General features: G+C 33.0%; 1 protein-coding gene across 1 annotated transcript in view; it reads right to left on the minus strand.

The window, feature by feature from the left end:
* LOC129742248 (myosin-G heavy chain) overlaps positions 1–20489 on the minus strand; it is a 513355-nt gene that overhangs the window by 393988 nt on the left and 98878 nt on the right. Inside the window, exon 3 of the mRNA XM_055734123.1 lies at positions 13321–13531. The gene's annotated coding sequence lies outside the window, so the exon portion shown is untranslated. The remainder of the gene's footprint in view (positions 1–13320; positions 13532–20489) is intronic.

Raw genomic sequence — 20489 nt, forward strand, 5'->3', positions numbered from 1 at the left:
ATATATTACATTTAATAATTTAAACTTAGCTTATAGCTATTGCATGAAAAACTACATTCATTAGTATAAGAAACATTTTTATTTGCTATCAAACAATGAGCAACTACACATAAAAGTTTCGAAAATAAAATTAACTTATGGTAAACTTAGAAGTGGTTCTTCGTTTTACCAAACAATGCGATCGTTTATACATTTGGATAGGTGTTGTCGTTTTTCGAAACTTTCGTATTAGATAGAAATAAAATCCATGGACATTTTAAATTTGATTTTTGATGATATTATTCATTCTATCACTATCAAAATAAATTAAACTAATCTAATAGCTTATTTTAATAAACAATTATTATTATTATTAGTATTATATTTATTGCGCTATTTGAGTGATATTTCAAATAAGCACATAATCTGTCAAAGTAAGAAACTTTTTGGTATAAATAAATACGAATGCAAAAAAAAGGAAATCCTACTACAGAGGCTAAATTGTTTTTTAATTTTTTTTTCCTGGAAACATGTTTCGTTAGTTTAAATCACTGAAATTTTCAATAATTTGCTTCAAGTTTTTATTTTCTTTTAAGGTTGAGAAATTCAATGCTACACGGATGTTGGTCATGTTGGTGAACTTTAGTTTTTTTTTTTAAATACAGTGAGCATAGCTCTCTTAGTAATCTAAAAAAATATGCATAGCTCAATTATGCTTTGTTTTGCTATCAATTTATATTTTTTGCAGAAATAAATGATTAGGTAATTTCTTTACCAGAATATGCTTTAATATAAACTATAGATTTGAATTTTGTCAAAATTAAGTAAATCGATGCCTAATTTTGCCTTTGTGAAAGTTATACAGCAAATGATGCTAAACTTTGGTCTGGGATTTAAGTGTTATAATAAAAAAAAATTGACACCTCTTTTATGCCTTGTTTTGCTATCAATTAAAATTCTATACCAAATTTTGCTGATTGTTTGCTGTAGATACCTAAATTTGGCCTCAGTTTGTTGTCAAACAAAAATATATGAAAGCTTAATTATACCTAATTTTGCTTTCGTACAAAATTGACCAGCAAAAGATGCTATCAATTTGCTGTTGACACCTTATTTTGGTCTCGGTTTACTATCAATTTAGGCATCAAAGTCTGCTCGGGAATAGATTTTTTCCATTGAGAGTAGTTTTATTTTGAACAAAAAGCATAAATATGTTAGTTTTTATACATAAAGGCGCTAATATCGCTGTTTCGGGCAAATCGAGTGTAAATTTTAACAAGTACATCAAAAATGTAAAGCAACTGATAACTTGATTTGTCTATATGTGGCGCACTCTCCTTTATGAAAAATCGATAACGATTTGAATATTTTTTTCATATGAAAGTAATAATCATTTGATGTAATTATAATATTTATTGATGACCTTTAAGGTCAGTGACAATTTGTTATAGTTAATGAACTTTTTCGCTTCATAAGCTATGAAGTTTTCGTTATATATGGTTTAAATTTAATCATTGCACTTAAACCTATTTGACTTATTTGCAATGAAAACCTATTTGAGATGATTGCTAATATATTAGATTGAAAAAAAAAGTTTCCATTGAATATTACCTTTATTTCAGAAATTTCATAGGCATCGCAAATTGCTTTTTTTCTCACAATCAATTTCATCGTTCATCACATTTTGTTAATGGTCGGTTACAGTAAAAAGTTATTGTCATTTTTACCATACCAGAATATGGATGTCAAAAATTTGTGAGCATACAAAATGAGCAAGATAAGCAAAGTCAAAACAGTTGCCCAAAAAAAATAATTACCTACATATAAAATTTTTTTATTCAACACAATTAAGACTAACTGAGACACTTTTTAATGTGACCCAATTTCCAAGATTTTTTAAAATATGTGAATGAAGAATTCTGTTGTGAGGGAAATATCGCTTCAGGTTTATTGACGATTTGTTTGCAACAAAACTTACGTTCATAATGCATTATTTTGGTGTAACTTCGCTTGTTTGTTTTAAGTGAATGATACCTCAATGATACCTCATTTTGCTTTCCTGTAAATTCTATACCGAATTATGTTTTTTAACACCGTGTCAAACTGAGGTTCAAATCAATAATCAAAATCAAAAAAGTAATGATACCTCATTGATGCCTAGTTTTGATATCAGTTTATATTCTAGATTAAATTCTGGTAGCAGTTTGGTGTTGATAGCTAATTATGCTCTCAACAAGCTATCATTTGAATATTTTTGAAACCATAAGGATGCCTAATTTTGCTATCGCCGGAAAATTAACAGCAAATGATGCTCTCAGTATGCTGTTGACACCAAATATTGATCTCAGTTTGCTATCAATTTAGGCATCAAGGTCTGCTCGGGATACATGTAATATTATAATAATGATAAAATAATAGAAATAAAAAACCTTCAAAAAGTGAATCATGGACAAGTGAAACAAGGAAATCTGAATAATGAAGACTGGGTGAACGGTTTTAGATTTATTATCAACATGAAAAATTCAGAACTTTTGACAAGGACAATATCAAAAATTTTCTGACTTGACCCAGAATGCTTGTGGCTTTTATCTGTCGTGCTATTTTAAAGAAAAAAAGTTCATCGAAAAGTCATGCCAAATATCGACAGAGTCGTGTTTTTTTAAATAAGCAATCCATATTACCAAAGTCATACGATTTTCATGAAAAAGCTTTTGAAAGCCTACCCCAATGGTATTCTCATTAAACTAAGAAAATCCATGAAATCTGTAAAACAAATCCTAGAATCAAGAAGTCAGTTTGAGCTTAGACGAAGTTGGCATGAAAATATTTTAAAATTATGAATTTTCATGTGATTTTGACAACCTTGCTTCAATGTAATACGGAACCTCAAATGAAAAACAGTTTTTTCACCGTTTGTAGAAAAATAGTTAAGTATTCGAGGAAAAAAAATTGTGAAAGAACTTTTCGAAAATGCGCATTTTAAGTCTATAAAATTCAATAACAATTCAACGTCCAACGCTGAGAAAACAGTGATTTTCTAAAATAAAATTTATCTCACTATCAGTTGAGGTTGCCAGATTGCCCGGTTTATCTCGGGTTTGGCCGGATACTCAATTCAAAATTTTTGAACAGTCCGGCTAGGCTCAGTTGCCCGATTTTCATTGAAGAATGTCCAGATTTTCCCGGATTTATTCACTTTTTTTTGGCAAATCAAACAAAAAAATCAAATTGTGTTGTAATTTTTTATATATGCCTCCAAAACGAAATTTTTTTCACCAAGTTTTATAAAAATTATGATCAAAGGTTTTTTGGAAGCCTTCAGTGCGATTCAAAATCTGTCGATAGATTTTGACGAAAATAATTTATTTCAACTTTGTGTCTTGAGTTTTGTTAAGTTATTTCTGTGTTTTGACAAAATTTGCTCGGATATTGCCCGGATTTTTGGTCGTAAATGTTTGAATCAAATGCCTGAATATTGCCAGGTTTTTATATAAAACTAGCTGATCCCATATGAGCTCCGTTTCGTTTTCAACTTAGAATATGTTTAAAACAATATTTGTCTTGTATGGACGACCCCCTACAGAAGGGGTCATCCGAAAATCTAAAAACATTTTTCATCCTTCTTGGTCCTAATGAGCATCCATGCCAAATTTCAGCTCTCTAGCTCTTAAGACGGATGAGTCTATAGAGGACAAATAAACAAACAAACAAACAAACAAACAAACAAACAAACAAACAAACAAACAAACAAACAAACAAACAAACAAACAAACAAACAAACAAACAAACAAACAAACAAACAAACAAACAAACAAACAAACAAACAAACAAACAAACAAACAAACAAACAAACAAACAAACAAACAAACAAACAAACAAACAAACAAACAAACAAACAAACAAACAAACAAACAAACAAACAAACAAACATACAGAAATAGCTTTATATATATGTAGATTCCTTGGGTTTGTCTGGCCCGGGTACGTGCTGAAAAAAATCTGTCAACCTTATTATAATTTATCGCTGTGATTTAGCGCCAAAAAACTTTTGAATTGAAGTGGTGTTGGATAGTAGGTACCTTCCATAAGTTCAAGCATAAAAGAATTTCTTCTTGGAAAATGGTTCAAAACGGAAAAGGTTTTTATGAACCATGAAAAGACCTTCGAAATTTTCGCAATATTCGTGAAAAAGTTTTAATCAATTGACAAAATTTAGTGATATCCCTGCTTAATTACGGCTGATATTTATTATTCCCACTTGCATGAAAAAAAAACAAAACTGTAAAACAGGGTAAATCGGGACAATGTTTGAACTATTTTCGTTATGTGTCTGTCAAATACAGCTCTTTATGCTCCCGGGCAGCTTGAAATGGTAAATTTTATGGGCTTGAACCAAACTGAATCGAAGAAAAAAAAAAGTAATGGTTTTATACTATTCAATTTTCAAAAGTAATTTTTGTTCACACCCTCCCCACTATTGGGGCAATTCCTTATTAATTGAGAAACTCTTAAGCTCAAGAACTGTACAACATTTAAAAAAAACCTTTATTGTAGCTTTTATTATTTTAAAGCATATCAAGAATGTTTTTTCGGTTTGCACATTTTTTTTTTATTTTCCAAACCCCAGTAATTACCCACACTTATATTACAAGATATGTTTGTTATGCCTAACTCTAGGGGCAAAATTTATTTGAGTGCGGCCTGCCGGAAAGATTTCAAATGAGAAATTGGCCCGTTGCTTAAAAACGTTGCTCACCCCTGCAATAAAGTGTTGGAAAATGATAGTTGGCAAACGAAATTTTGATAACCTACTTTTCTGAATAATTTTCAATTAGAGTGTCCATCACGGGAATCGAAAATTTTCGAGAGCTCCCGTATCCTGGGGAACGATGTAAAAATTCTGGAAAATCCCGAGAGCTAAATTTTCAGAAATTTACACGACTTCATTGGAAAAATTGGTCAGATACCCCAAGAGAAGGATTTTCTACCTTGATATACATTAGACTGGCCCAAATTTGTATGAGATGATTTTTAAGACATTTTTTTCAACGCGGCACCCCCTAAATTTGTGCATTTACGTGAAAAAATGACTTTCTGAAAGTTTCAGGTCATTTGACAGAAGCACGAGCTGGCGCAAAGGACTTGAAATTTGTATGGAGATATTCGGCAAAATGTATGAAAAATAGACATACAGTCCCCCCACAATCATTAGTCACTTAACGTATCATTTCACAACAAAATGTTCGTTCATTCGGGTGTTAGTGGACCAAACATAAAGCTTTGCATGAATTTCAGTAATTAAATATTCCCTCTTTGATTTCAGACATGATTTTGTTTCCAATTTTGATGATAAATTAAATAATTTACCGAAACAATCAACGTTTTTCAAAACCACAATTATGGGTCAAAATTGAAGCTTGTAACAATTATTAGTCATATTGCCCACAATTATTAGTCACATAGAAGTCCATGGCAACACCCGAATATCAACATGAAAATCAACAAGTTTCTGGCAAACATTCAGGGGCATTCTTCGCTAGTATACGTTCAAGGGGCAATTGGGTTGAGCTAGCAACCAAGAAATGTTTTGTTTTGCTTGCGAAAAAGTGACCCATGATTGTGTGGAACTTGGTGGATTCTGTAACAATTATGGGTCACTTTTATTTTGCTAAATATTATCGAATTTTTGCATTTCATTCGCTCAGTTTTATTTGGAAAATGTAAACTCTTCTTTTGTGCTTATATGGGACCAATTCATTTGGTTGGAATCTATGAAATACCCGCATAAGGGCCTTAACGGTTTAAGATGTTAACCTTATATCATTGGAATTTTATGCGATAGTTTCACAGCTTCTAGTTCACCTTTGATAAAAAGTATTCAAACAGCAATTTTACTGTTATCAAACTCACAAATAATATTTTTAATGCATTTTGATGATATTGTCGATTAACTCAAAATAATAATATGATACAATTCCTTTTGGTTTAGTAGATATCAGCAGTTCTAATGATCGGTGACTAATAACTGTGTGTGACCCATGATTGTGGGGGGACTGTACTTTCACTCTTTGTGTTCTAAAATATGTTACAAGTATGCTAGAAAGCTCAGAATTTCAGAAATTGTAGTTCAAAAAATGACAAACAAGTTTGTACAAGATTATGACGCGATACGAGTTGACTGTGATGAGTTATTTGCAATTTAAGGTGTGATTTTTTTTCGCATTTTGTCGATATATCGAGAACGGTGTATAGGTGCATTATTAGTACTAACTTGATCGCATTGTCACACAATGAGAATAACAGATAGAAAGTTTGTGTCCTAGGCAAAGTTGTAGCATATTTTATAACAAATATCTGCAAAAAGTTGAAGGAAAGGTCACAAACTTTCTATTTGTTATTCTCATTGTGTGACGATGCGATCAAGTTAGTGCGACTATTAGCCCATACTCCGTTCACGATACATCAAAGAAATGCGAAAAAAATTACACATTAAATTGCGGACAACTCATCACAGTCAACTGGTATCGCATCACAATCTTCTACAAACTTGTTTGTCATTGTTTGAACTACAATTCCTGAAACTCTGAGCTTTCTAGCATACTTGTAACATATTTTAGAACACAAAGAGTGAAAGTATGTCTATTTTTCATACATTTTGCCGAAAATCTCCATACAAATTTCAAGTCCTTTGCGCCAGCTCGTGCTTCTGCCCAATGACCTGAAACTTTCAGAAAATCATTTTTTCACCTAAATGCACAAATTTAGGGGGTGCCGCGTGGAATATAAGGATTTTTTTTGTTGTGGGCCAGCCTAATATACATATTATTTACACCTACAAAAACCTCAAAAATGTATGTTGTTTCTTTTTCTTTCAGGGATAAAAAAGAAACATCAAACATTTTTGAGGTTTTTGAGGTGTAAATAATATGTATAGGTTAAAATCATTTTCGTGGGAAATCTGTTTAAAATATTTAAAACTTAGTGTAAAAAGTTAAAAACGACAACAAATTTTCAAAACCCAAAAATTTTAACACACCAGTATTTTGAGAAGAATTTTAAGGTTCTATTTTGCAACACTCATAATTTAGAATATTCTTTCAAAAACTGTGGACAGTATCAAAATCATTTGCAAAAAATGAAACTGTTTGAAACAAATCAGCAGTTATCTGAAAATTAACTAAATTTGGTGAATAACTTGAAGACTAGCAAAACTTTTTTCGATTTTTGCAATTTTTGCAAAAAGCAACAGTCATTGCTGCAAATTATGAATGGTCAAGATATCGACACTTTACTTTCAATCTTAGTGAAATTTCTCCTGAACTGAACTCAACGATTTCTTACATAACCTTATTAGTACACTTTCGGAACATATAAAATATACAGCAATTTTTTTTCAAAATTTTGAAAAGAACTGAACATTTTGAAGAAAAAAAAATCATTCAGTTCAAGGTAGCAACATATCTGAAATCTTTTTCTCAAACTCTCTGCAAAGATTTTAATAAAAAATAATATAAAGCTTACATTAACTACTGATTTTTACTCAAATACAAATGAGTTTTCGTTCTAAATCTTATATCAATATAATCAAGATTCATGAGGGTAATCCAGTGCAACGTTGAATTCAAGTGTTACCAAATCTGAGAAATTGCAAATTGACAAAAAGTTCGAAAAACAGTTACCTTTAAAAATTCTTCAAAAATTCTTTGTTTCGTTTTTAGAAAACCTAAAGATGCGAAAATGTGTCAAATACCGCCAACTTTCCAGTCCTTTTTTCAAAATTTATCTGATGTAACAATTAAATTGATTGAAAAATACGGTTTTTAAACCACTATTTAACATTTTTTGTGGTCATGTTCTTTAATAACTATTTTCACAAAATATATCCTTGTCTGCAACGTATAGCTTCTAACGTCATCTTTCTTGGACTTTATAAGAATTTTTTGAGCATTTCGTAAGTAATCTAGTCTTTTTCCGAAGCAAGTTTTTTCGGATTTTTTTCCTTAGCTTATAAATAACGGAAAATTGAAGAAAACTCTATTTGAGTTATATCACGAGGTTTCTAAAACTATAAGTTTTTATAAAAATCAGCCGAGAAATAAGGGAGATATACTGATTTCAAGCGAGGAGTGTCAAATTGACACTCAGGATCAGATCAGGGAGTTCTTTGTCTATGCTTTCAGTATGCGTCCTTAAATGATGCAAAATGACAGCTTCCATGAATTCATAGAGGGTCCCCGAAGATTTTTTTTGGATGCGCCTGAACAAAGATACAAGCCATCAAACTTCCTATAGTGTCATTTTCACACTCAAAAGTGTATAAAGGTTAAACAATTCCCTATGCATCCATTTTTTGATATCTCTATTCAATTTTTTTTTCATGAAATATAATGAGATATGAACATTTAAGAAAAAGTTATCTAGTTATTGATAATGTTTCGTGTCAAATGGAAAAACGACTTGAACGAATAAAATTTTATTGAAAACGATATTTCAGTTTTAGCTACACGATTCCATGATAAACGTAAGAAAGAAAGAAAAACAGCAAATGAGAAAAATAAAACAAATTTGTCAAACATTATGAAATCAATATTTCTCAACGTCTTATTATTGCTAATGCTATGCTGCAAATGCCATGCTAATGCTATGCTTATGCTATGCTAATACTAAGTTTATGCTATGCTAATGCTATGCTAATGCTATGCTATGCTAATGCTATGCTAATGCTATGCTAATGCTATGCTAATGCTATGCTAATGCTATGCTAATGCTATGCTAATGCTATGCTAATGCTATGCTAATGCTATGCTAATGCTATGCTAATGCTATGCTAATGCTATGCTAATGCTATGCTAATGCTATGCTAATGCTATGCTAATGCTATGCTAATGCTATGCTAATGCTATGCTAATGCTATGCTAATGCTATGCTAATGCTATGCTAATGCTATGCTAATGCTATGCTAATGCTATGCTAATGCTATGCTAATGCTATGCTAATGCTATGCTAATGCTATGCTAATGCTATGCTAATGCTATGCTAATGCTATGCTAATGCTATGCTAATGCTATGCTAATGCTATGCTAATGCTATGCTAATGCTATGCTAATGCTATGCTAATGCTATGCTAATGCTATGCTAATGCTGTGCTTATGCTATGCTAATGCTATGCTAATGCTATGCTAATGCTATGCTAATGCTATGCTAATGCTATGCTAATGCTATGCTAATGTTATGCTAATGCTATGCTAATGCTATGCTAATGCTATGCTAATGCTATGCTAATGCTATGCTAATGCTATGCTAATGCTATGCTAATGCTATGCTAATGATATGCTAATGCTATGCTAATGCTATGCTAATGCTATGCTAATGCTATGCTAATGCTATGCTAATGCTATGCTAATGCTATGCTAATGCTATGCTAATGCTATGCTAATGCTATGCTAACGCTATGCTAATGCTATGCTAATGCTATGCTAATGCTATGCTAATGCTATGCTAATGCTATGCTAATGCTATGCTAATGCTATGCTAATGCTATGCTAATGCTATGCTAATGCTATGCTAATGCTATGCTAATGCTATGCTAATGCTATGCTAATGCTATGCTAATGCTATGCTAATGCTATGCTAATGCTATGCTAATGCTATGCTAATGCTATGCTAATGCTATGCTAATGCTATGCTAATGCTATGCTAATGCTATGCTAATGCTATGCTAATGCTATGCTAATGCTATGCTAATGCTATGCTAATGCTATGCTAATGCTATGCTAATGCTATGCTAATGCTATGCTAATGCTATGCTAATGCTATGCTAATGCTATGCTAATGCTATGCTAATGCTATGCTAATGCTATGCTAATGCTATGCTAATGCTATGCTAATGCTATGCTAATGCTATGCTAATGCTATGCTAATGCTATGCTAATGCTATGCTAATGCTATGCTAATGCTATGCTAATGCTATGCTAATGCTATGCTAATGCTATGCTAATGCTATGCTAATGCTATGCTAATGCTATGCTAATGCTATGCTAATGCTATGCTAATGCTATGCTAATGCTATGCTAATGCTATGCTAATGCTATGCTAATGCTATGCTAATGCTATGCTAATGCTATGCTAATGCTATGCTAATGCTTTGCTAATGCCATGCTAGTGCTATGATAATACTATGCTAGTGCTATGCTAATGCTTAACTTTTTCGAAGATCGCAAGTTATTTTGACTTCGGAGGTCATAGAAGTTTTCTTATTCTTCAGCAATTTGAAGCAGCTTGTCAACCTGATTCAAAAAATTTGAAGATTGTTTTCAAAAAAATATGCGCAAAATCTGATATGCTGTGAAGATGTCAGGCTATAATTTATGCTGGGGATGATTGGACCTGCTATCAATAGGTATATTTACATTAAAATTTTTGATAAAAAAAAAGAATCACGAGAATGGGTATTTTAAATTTCTCGCAACAGTGACTACGCTTTTATGTAACAGACTGTAGACTAATTTTATAATTTACAAATAAATCCATTTTTCAACAATCAAAGATTCAAGTGCAAAATATTGATCAGGTTCACATCAAATATTGTGTCATTGGATCTTTAACATTTTTAATCAGAATTTCATTGAATGTTTTAGCTTAGCTTAGCTTGATTAACTACTCACATCCACCTTAAACCGTAAAACCGAAGTGCATGGTTGTAGAAAATGTATGCATTGCTTGTTCCAAAAACATATTATGATAACAATCACTTCGAGGTCCACGATCGCTGGCGTGGCTCAGTAGAACAAGTTCCACATTGCCAATGGTTGCTACTCCGTGATTGACCGAGGCCATCAATTTTAATCAGAGGTCAAATGAATGGTGCTTGGGATTAGCAGCTCATTCACACTGCTCAAAACTGATGCTCTCTCTTTTAACGTCTATAACGGCGCCGGCCACGTCCTAGTAGTCAATAGATAGATTGGAAGAAAGAGAAAAGGATGAAAGATCTATTTTGTGCTTAAGGACCGAGGTTACCTCTGCATCCTAGCAAAACGATTTTGGTTGGGAGAGGGGTTGAATGAATTGATTGGGAGACACTTTTGACTAGTGTTACGATGAACCTTAAAAATTGTTTTCCTCACTTCTATTAGTTCCTATTGAAAGCTTTCAGCATCTCAAACCGTTGAATCCGAAATGCAAAAAAAAACTGTTTTAATGACAGATTTGAAAAATTAAAATAATTGAAATTTTTCAATGATTTGCAATGAAAAAAAGACATTTCGAAATCCACGATTGTTGGTGTGGTTCGGTAGAATAAGCTCCACGTCACCAATGATTGCAACTAAGTGATTTTCCGAGGCCACCAATTTCGCACAGAGGTCAAAAGAAAGGCGCTTGGGATTAGCAGCTCATTCTCAATGTACAAAACTGATGCTCTCTCTTGGAACATCAATAACGGCGCCAGCCACGTCAATAGAAAAAAAATATAAAGGAATGAATTAAATGAATTTGTGCTTTAGGACCGAGGTTACCTCTGCATCCTGGCAAATAATCTGGTTTTTGAGGGGTATAAAAGATCGTGTTTCCTATTATGTTTCTAATTTTAACCAAAAACCTGCTATTTAAACAAGACCCATACATTTTATACTATTCTCTATTATAAAATGCCTCTGTGATAAAAACTTACTATAGTTTCTGTAATGAATTTTCTCACTTTTTCATCAGAGAATTTCAGTATCATACATATGTAAAAAATAATGTAGAAAAATCTGAACAAAGAAATTCAATATGATCCAATTTCAATAACTGACAATTTTTTCAATAAATCGTTTTAAAACCAAATGATTGGTGCTGTTCAGCAAAATAGTTGTTCTCTGTCAAGCTTTATTGTTTCTGATAAAAAAACACATTTTCATTTCAATTAATGAACAAATCAATTCACAAATCATTTTTCATTATTGAATATCATTTACATCATTCCAGTTAATTGAAGGAGTTTGTTTCAGGAGTTTGATAATTTTTCCCAGAAATATCTTCAAAAAGTTGAAATACAGTTTTTTCAAACACCATATATAAAATTAATAAATAAAATAAGATCAACATGATGTCGGAGGAACTTTTCGGGTTATTCATGATATGAGAATAATGTTGCATCATTTTTCAGAAAATCACAAAAAATACTTAGCATCTAGATTTTGTTTGGATTTCCTAGAACTGTAACTGTAACGACCTCTTGAATCTTCATCCTACCGTTCTCCATTCAAGAACTTCATAAACCACGCACGCGTTGTGTATTTCCCTCGTATGGTTGATACCGTAATACTTGAGATTCCTTTCATCGGCATTTTTCTCTGATAGCTTCCCAATTCTACGTCTTGTGCGAAACGCAGCTAAAAGGAAGCAACATTTCTTCCGGAAATTGACCAAGAAAAATTACAAACACTTCTTACAATAAAATCTTTTTTTCACTATACAGTTCTTAAAATTTTTCATCCTCAAAAACACGTCTGTCACTTTTAGGCACCGCCTACCGAGTCCTTAATCAGAATTTCATTTAATGTTTTGTTAAAAAAAAAATCGAAGTAAAATTTCCATTTTTATGGATTTTTGAAATTCTTGCTTCGGAAACCAAAAAAAAGGTTGTTTTGAAACAAGTTATACAAATTGTCTTTGAGGCCAATATCTGGAACACCACTGTTATACGATTTTTGAATTGTATTTGTAATTTGAATTTCAGGCAATAGGAATCCTAATCCAGAAGAAACGTGTTTGAAATTTAATTCTGTTTCTAGACAAAATTTAATGAAAAAAATGTTGACCTAATTTTCAAAACAAAAATCAATATATGCTAGTGAACTAACCATCGTTTTGCCGAACATAATCATTACATTTTATGAGATTGTCTATGCCGTTAAGCCAAAAATGGTAACAATTAAATTTTTAACCGTTTTCATTCGGAAAAAGATTCCCCTTAAATAGGCATCAATATCAGCACCGCGATTGATAATAAACGCTAATCTAATTAATTATGCATAAGAAAGCAGCGCGTGCTGCTTTGAATGATCATTATTTATCAATATTTATGGCTGATTAAATGGTTATGAGCTGGCAAAAACTGTTCATTTCTAGCTCTTGATGAGCCTCTTGAACTGGAACCCTGTTCAAGATTAGGAAAATTGTCAATTCTAATTTCTAAATAAACCAAATGCCAAAAATGGAAAAAATTACTCGAACGTCGACCTTGCAAAGGGGGGAAACGAAAAAACTTGTGGAGTCATCCCATTGAGGCGAACCTCAGTCCGCGTAGAGGCTGAAGTTTCATCGATCGTAAATCAACACTAAAAACACCAAGCTCACCGTTTTACGACGCCATCCATGCCAAACCTCTGTCTTTCCTTTGATCTGAAGCTGCCTGGCTTGGCTTGGCTTCACGATAATGATGATGATACCATTAATGGGTTGTAAATCTAGCGTTTTGATTCGGCTGCTAGCTGCCGTTTCGCTCGTTTGATCAAAAACAAACTTTTACAATGCCGCTTGTCGTTGATGGTGTCGGTTGATTTCTATTCTGCGGGGGGGAAAAGAAATAGAAAAATGCGAAATTAGTGATAATTACTGCGTTCTTGAATGGTGAATTTTATTTTTTCTTGAAAGGAATAACGTCAAATGTTAACTGTACCTATATCGATCGAACTGAGGAAAATAATCGATGGGATGCGGAAAAATTTATCTATCCTAGTAAATGGACACTATGCCATTAGGACGGTCCTCCACTATTTATAGGCAGGTTTCCTGAAATTGTATTCCTACCCCAAAATAATTATTAATGCAGCAAGTTGCAAAAAAACGAGACTTTTCAGCACAAGTCGTAAATTTATCTACTAGGCTTGCCAAGTTGGATAATTACGACAAAAGTTGAAAAACTCGAGTATGGCAACGAATTGCTTAGACAATTTTTTGCAATGCAGGAAAAACCCTTACAGCAAGCACCCCAGCAAGTCGTGATACCTGCGAATAACGGTTGTATCTTTTCCTTCGAAATCAAAACAGTATAAAAAAAAACACTTTTTGGCACTGTTTTAAGAACTGTATCGAAAAGTACTGAACGGACCTTTTCAAAACCAAAATCGTATTGAAAAAAAAAAAACATTTTAGAACGGAGTTTCAGAAAAGTGATTTTCCATAAAGCAAAATAACAAACTGCACAAAATTTCACTTCTATTTAACAACTCTCTTTTATTTGCCAAATGAAACAAAAAAAACATATTGTTTTAATTTTTTTATGCAAACAAAGCAATATTTTTTTGAAAGGGTTTTATAAAAAAACATAAAAGCTTTTTGAGAAGCCTTTAAAACTTATTAAAAGTCTTCTATTTAGTTTTTGTAAAAAATTAGTTTTGTCATTTTTGTCAATTTTTTCATTTTTGTCAATTTTGTGTCATTTTTGTGTCATTTTTGTGTCATTTTTGTGTCATTTTTGTGTCATTTTTGTGTCATTTTTGTGTCATTTTTGTCATTTTTGTCATTTTTGTCATTTTTGCCATTTTTGTCATTTTTGTCATTTTTGTCATTTTTGTCATTTTTGTCATTTTTGTCATTTTTGTCATTTTTGTCATTTTTGTCATTTTTGTCATTTTTGTCATTTTTGTCATTTTTGTCATTTTTGTCATTTTTGTCATTTTTGTCATTTTTGTCATTTTTGTCATTTTTGTCATTTTTGTCATTTTTGTCATTTTTGTCATTTTTGTCATTTTTGTCATTTTTGTCATTTTTGTCATTTTTGTCATTTTTGTCATTTTTGTCATTTTTGTCATTTTTGTCATTTTTGTCATTTTTGTCATTTTTGTCATTTTTGTCATTTTTGTCATTTTTGTCATTTTTGACATTTTTGACGTCGAACAATGCTGAACAAGCTTAGGTAATTGAGAATCACACAAAGATGTTAAAAAAAACTTTGATTGACGCACAGCAATGAATCAATGGTAGAAAAAGGTCAGAATTACAAGTATTTATTTGTATTTTAAAAACTCAAGATATCATTTTATTTTTGTTTTTACCGTACTTGCTCTTGAATGTCAAGACAAAACAAATGCTTTGATGAAGCTCTCATATGCAATGCAGCACATGACTACTGCAAACATTTTTTATATTTGAATGGAAACTTTGAGTCATCTAAGGCTATGATCATTTAGAATCCGGGCAGTTGCGAACGTGTGTATTTTAAAAACTATTCATTTGATCGAAAAACTTTCTATGGAGGAAATGAAGGTGTTAATATGAAATTTAATGTAAAAATATAAAAAAAAATATTTATCAATGATTTCAAGAAAAACTCTAACTTTTTCATAAATTTTTTTTTTTAATCTTTTCACACACTCATCACACTTTTTTCAGTCATGTATTGATTTATTTTTTTACCACAGAAGCAAAACCTTTGCAAAATCATAATATTTTACACAAACTCACTTGGAAAAAGCAATTGGAATCTGGTTGGAACCTTTTCATGAGTAGGCATTTCGAAGAATTTGATCTCTTAAATCCGGTTTAACATAATTTTTTTTGTCCATCAGAACACATCTGTCATATTGCGTAAAAACCGGATGCACAGATTGCGATCTTTGGAACTAATCATTTTTAGTTATTTACTTGGTGTCTACTAGTCAGGTAACACTTTTTGCCTGTCGGAAATGGATTTTTTGCATTATTTAAGGAGTCTGCATTCAGTTATTCCCAATAACCATAGACTTTGTACCATATTTAAGATCAAGGGTTGCACTCCGATGGTTGGTTTGAACTTCGTGTGGATCCTAAAGTGTCTCCTCATACTTCTTAACCATTTGTTCCGAAAAAAATCTGAAAAAATCAATAGTTCATGAGCTTCAAGTCATTAATGAACAATTATCGAGGCGCAAAATACGTAAAAGTAGCAAACTTGTGCACAATTATTTTTACCATGTCTTTTTGCATGGTAAATATCTCAAACCCACTTTAACTTAAAAATCTATCAAAAATAGGCAAGATAGTCCTTTTCATAACCAACACAACGCTTTTAAAGTTTTGCATATCCAAGCTCTATTAACGTAGCTATCACCGAAATAAAATGCCCTGATACTAAATGATCATAGACTTATTAAATGGGAAGGAACCTATCCGAGAAAGTATCTAGCTATAAATTTTCACAAAACATCACCCCTATAGAAAATTTATAGTTTCGTGAATTGAAACTATAAATTTTCAACAAGTAGAAAAGACAACGATGCATTGGACTTCATTTTCAATTTATCTAAATCAGCGTTAGCTAAATAAGTTGGGATTACTGGCTAAAGTGAATAGATCGACAAGAGGAAAAGCAAACCCCAACTAACATTTTTGCGCTCAGGCATTCGAACCAACTAAACTGCACTCATCCGGAGTAATTTTACTCCGGTGGCATTGCTATTGAGTATGCAAGTAATGAAGGAATTTTCGGTGCAGTTCAATGTGATTCTTTCTCCCTGCCAATCGGTTCGAACAGGTGGTTCCCAGAAATCAACTTGAACGAAACTATTTTGCATGCAATGCAAAGTACTTACTTTAGGGTTCAGTTCCATCAAGATTGTACAAGAAGTGGCTCAAAACATGTTCCCTGCATCTTGGCGGCCACTGAAATCGGGGACTTGCGCCAACAGAAAAAAAAGGCAGAAAACACATCCAGCACTAAATCTCGTCGGACATGGAAATCGTGACAGGAAAATTGTTCCTCCGCCGCGAGTTTGTTACAATTATTCAAACAAGAAGCCACTCGACTCGACACACCACCGACCAGGTCTTTCACTTATTACTCAAAGCAGGGCAGTTTGATTGCTAAATTGGTTGAACAAATGGCGCATAAGAACGGTACTGATCTTCGGGGTCGCTTCAGAGATGTTATCCGGATCAACACTCCGAGCACAGGAATTTTGATTGGATGGAATCTTTAGAAAAGTTGCTTCGAGTTGATTGAGCTCTTGGGAACTGGACATTGCTAGAGAAAATCTGGATGATTGTTTTTGAGATATGTGTAACTGACAGCTTGTTCTTTAGATAAAATACACCTACATTTCAATTGACCTTTGTAATTTTTAACTTGTTACAAGTAAAATTATTGGTGGAATTGATTATTAATAACTTGAATATTTGAAAGTTTAGAAACTACCTTAGATATATATTTTTATTCTATTCAACGAGATCCTGACACTCGATCTGGATTTTTGTATAGAGGTGCAAGTTATGGTTTCAAGTCTTAGTTATTTTTTTAAATTCCTACTACACGTTTTTTTATGAACTGCACCTTATATCACTGCACTGCTATCACTGCTATCAATTGAGGAAGTTGTATCATTTCAAGAAAAAGGGTGGCAAAGATGTTCAGCAAGCGGGCCAATTTGCATATCTAGTCCACACACAAAATTTTCGAGGCCAGAAATTAGCAAAATTTTGCTCAAATTTGACCAGCTAGAAACTTAGCAATCATTTTAGTAAATTTTTTTAACTCGAATTTTAGCAAACGAGAGAAAAATTTAGCCGCCGCAATTTTTGCTCACTTTTTTAGCAAAAACCGGTAGAAAAGATCCTATTGGATTTGAAATTTCCATTTTTCCAGGAAATTCAGGGGAAATATCTGTTTATAAAATAGAATACTAAATTTTTTCACTTAATTTATTTGACACCTTTTTTTTTAATTTCAATTAACACTTTCTTCACTTAAAACAAAACCGCACTTGGCCGTGGTAGCTGACCATCCACCAAGCGGAAAACCGATGCGTCCAGATTGGCTTCCTTCTTGTCGATCATCCTGATGGCAATGCTGTCTGTTATCGCCGGCAGCAGCAACCTGTAGAAAGAAAACAAAGAATTTTTCAAATTTTAAACCGGACTTTCCATTGGCCAAATCTTCTCTTACCTGTCCGCTCCCGATGTGAATTTATCTACCATTTCTACCAAGTTTTTCAAGTTCAAAACATTGGAAGGAAATGTTTTGAATCTGAATCAGTTTTAAATTCTTGCTAGTATTTTTTAACCTTTGTACGTATTTTCTCTCGAGAAGGGTATGCCAATAGTGCATATGTAGTACTTGCATTTGCACAAGCTGTATTCTTCCATATTTTCTCGTTCTACCAATTTGGAATATGATTTTTCATTTAACAAATCTCTTTGCTCTCCTAGTAACTCCGTTCAATAAAATCTCTTACGGTCCCATTGCTTCTGGCTATCTGTTAATATTAACCGATTTGAAATCATAGAAGCATATGATCTAAATTACGTTAGTTATATCTGTTACGTCAAGCGCAAAATTAGTGTATTTTCCTTATAATGGACAAGTATTCAGTCCCTTCTATCTTTGGATTGGCAACAGAATTTTGTGGATATAAACGTCCGTTTATATAAAGATATTAAATTGTAGAAATTGCATCATGGTTATTCAATCATTGAAGCCGTACAAATATCGTTTCCGTGGAAAAAAAATTTCAAAAAAATATATATTTTTTTTAGGGTTGCCTAAAGGCCTCAATGTTCCCTATTAAATCAAGTTTTTGATCAAAACTTGTACCGCATGTCGACAGTCATATCTGTTTCACCTAATATATGTCACTTCTCTTGTATTGACACATGTTCCCTTAGCTTTAGAATGGTATAGTGTTAAGAAGAGTCAAAGCTCCTCTTATATCGTACTCTGATATTCCGTATCATACGTCAATCCTGGTTCTGGAATCCACTGCTACAGCTTCGTGCAGTGTTAATATCGCCTGTTTCAAATTTGGCGTCACAGAAGCTCATTGAAGTCCTCTAACCAGAGCGCTAACTGGTCAGTTAAATAAAAATATATAAAATCAAGACTTTGTGCTCTGAATCTGCTTTATGGTTAAGCTATGATTCAGATGTACTATTGTATGTATGTATGTATGTATGATTCCCCCATCGGTAGCAAGGTCCAGCCTATGTCTGTGTGGCTTGGCCTTCGAATTGACTTCTAGGGCTTCCACGGCCGATGGTTCGTCGAGAGAAGGCATCCAACCCTAAGAAACCTACAATGGTTGGCAATCCACTCCACTTGCAATAATCGCTATGATTCAGAGGTACTGTTGTACCTATATTTACCTTCCACTTAGTGTGTACATGTCCCTCTTTTGCCCGACTTCTTTTTTTTTTTTTTAATGTATGTCAGAATTTAACAAAGGAAGTTTAAAAAAATGTACTTATTTCCAATATTTTGATTGAAAAAAAGCTTCATTGCTTAAAAATCCCTATGTGGATAGGCTAAATGCCAACTTTGCCATTATAAAATCGTTTATTTGCCCTCATGGTAGCATCCTGGTTAGAACATTTTCTAATCGTTGTAAACTCAAATCTCCTGAATTTTGTAGTTGTGAATCAATGATGTATGATTCTTTTAGCTCATATATGCCTGTTTTTCGATTGCTAGAAAGCTTTTATGTACTCTCGCCTATCCTGATATAAGTGTGCCTCATTCTAAGAATTTAAACTAAAATATCAATCTGTCATTTTTCACCCAATGTGGTTATAAGCTTCAATGCTTCAAAATTCCTACGGGGATCGGCTTCATGCCCTAAATATTTATTTATTTTCTAATCCTTTTATGGTTTTCAGGTTTCTCAGGTATATGATGAAATCTGTAAAAAAAAGGCTAGGCACAATTTTCCCGTTTGTTTGGATAACGTGCCGCTATCAAGCCTACCCCTTTTCTGATACCTGAACACTTTCTTCACTTAAAACAAAACCGCACTTGGCCGTGGTAGCTGACCATCCACCAAGCGGAAAACCGATGCGTCCAGATTGGCTTCCTTCTTGTCGATCATCCTGATGGCAATGCTGTCTGTTATCGCCGGCAGCAGCAACCTGTAGAAAGAAAACAAAGAATTTTTCAAATTTTAAACCGGACTTTCCATTGGCCAAATCTTCTCTTACCTGTCCGCTCCCGTTGTGAATTTATCTACCATTTCCGCATCCAATTGTCCATCACATGCAGCAATGTTGACCGGGCTTCCATTCCGTCGTTATTGTCAGCCCAGTCTTCACAGGTTCCGCCAGCATCTAATTTACTCAACCGCACTGATTCGCGTCGAACTTTTTTTCTCGAAGACGGCGGCTGCTTTTCGAACGAAGCGGCTAACTAGGCTGCGTTTTTACCAAAATCAAGCAAAATAACAATTTTGCTATCGCGTAAGTAAAACAACCCTTATTGCTAATCGAAAGTAACCCAATATTTTTGCTAAGTGTGCACATGTAGTTGGTTTCGAAAGTCAGCTTTGTACTGATTGTTTACCAAAAAATATATGATTTTTTTGACTGGTAAATTTAGTCTTCTCAGTCATGTAATTTTGAACAAAAACTAGAAACAGCACATTTTCTCAGTGTCCTACGTTTCGGCCATGATCTTGGCCATCATCAGGGATATAGAGAGTGTACTGTGCTGTTTCTAAGTTTTGTTCAAAATTACATGACTGAGAAGCCGAAACGTTCTATATGTTTACCAATAGAAAATTCGA

The sequence above is a fragment of the Uranotaenia lowii genome, chromosome 2 (genome assembly GCF_029784155.1).
Source record: "Uranotaenia lowii strain MFRU-FL chromosome 2, ASM2978415v1, whole genome shotgun sequence".
Taxonomy (NCBI): Eukaryota; Metazoa; Arthropoda; class Insecta; order Diptera; family Culicidae; genus Uranotaenia; species Uranotaenia lowii.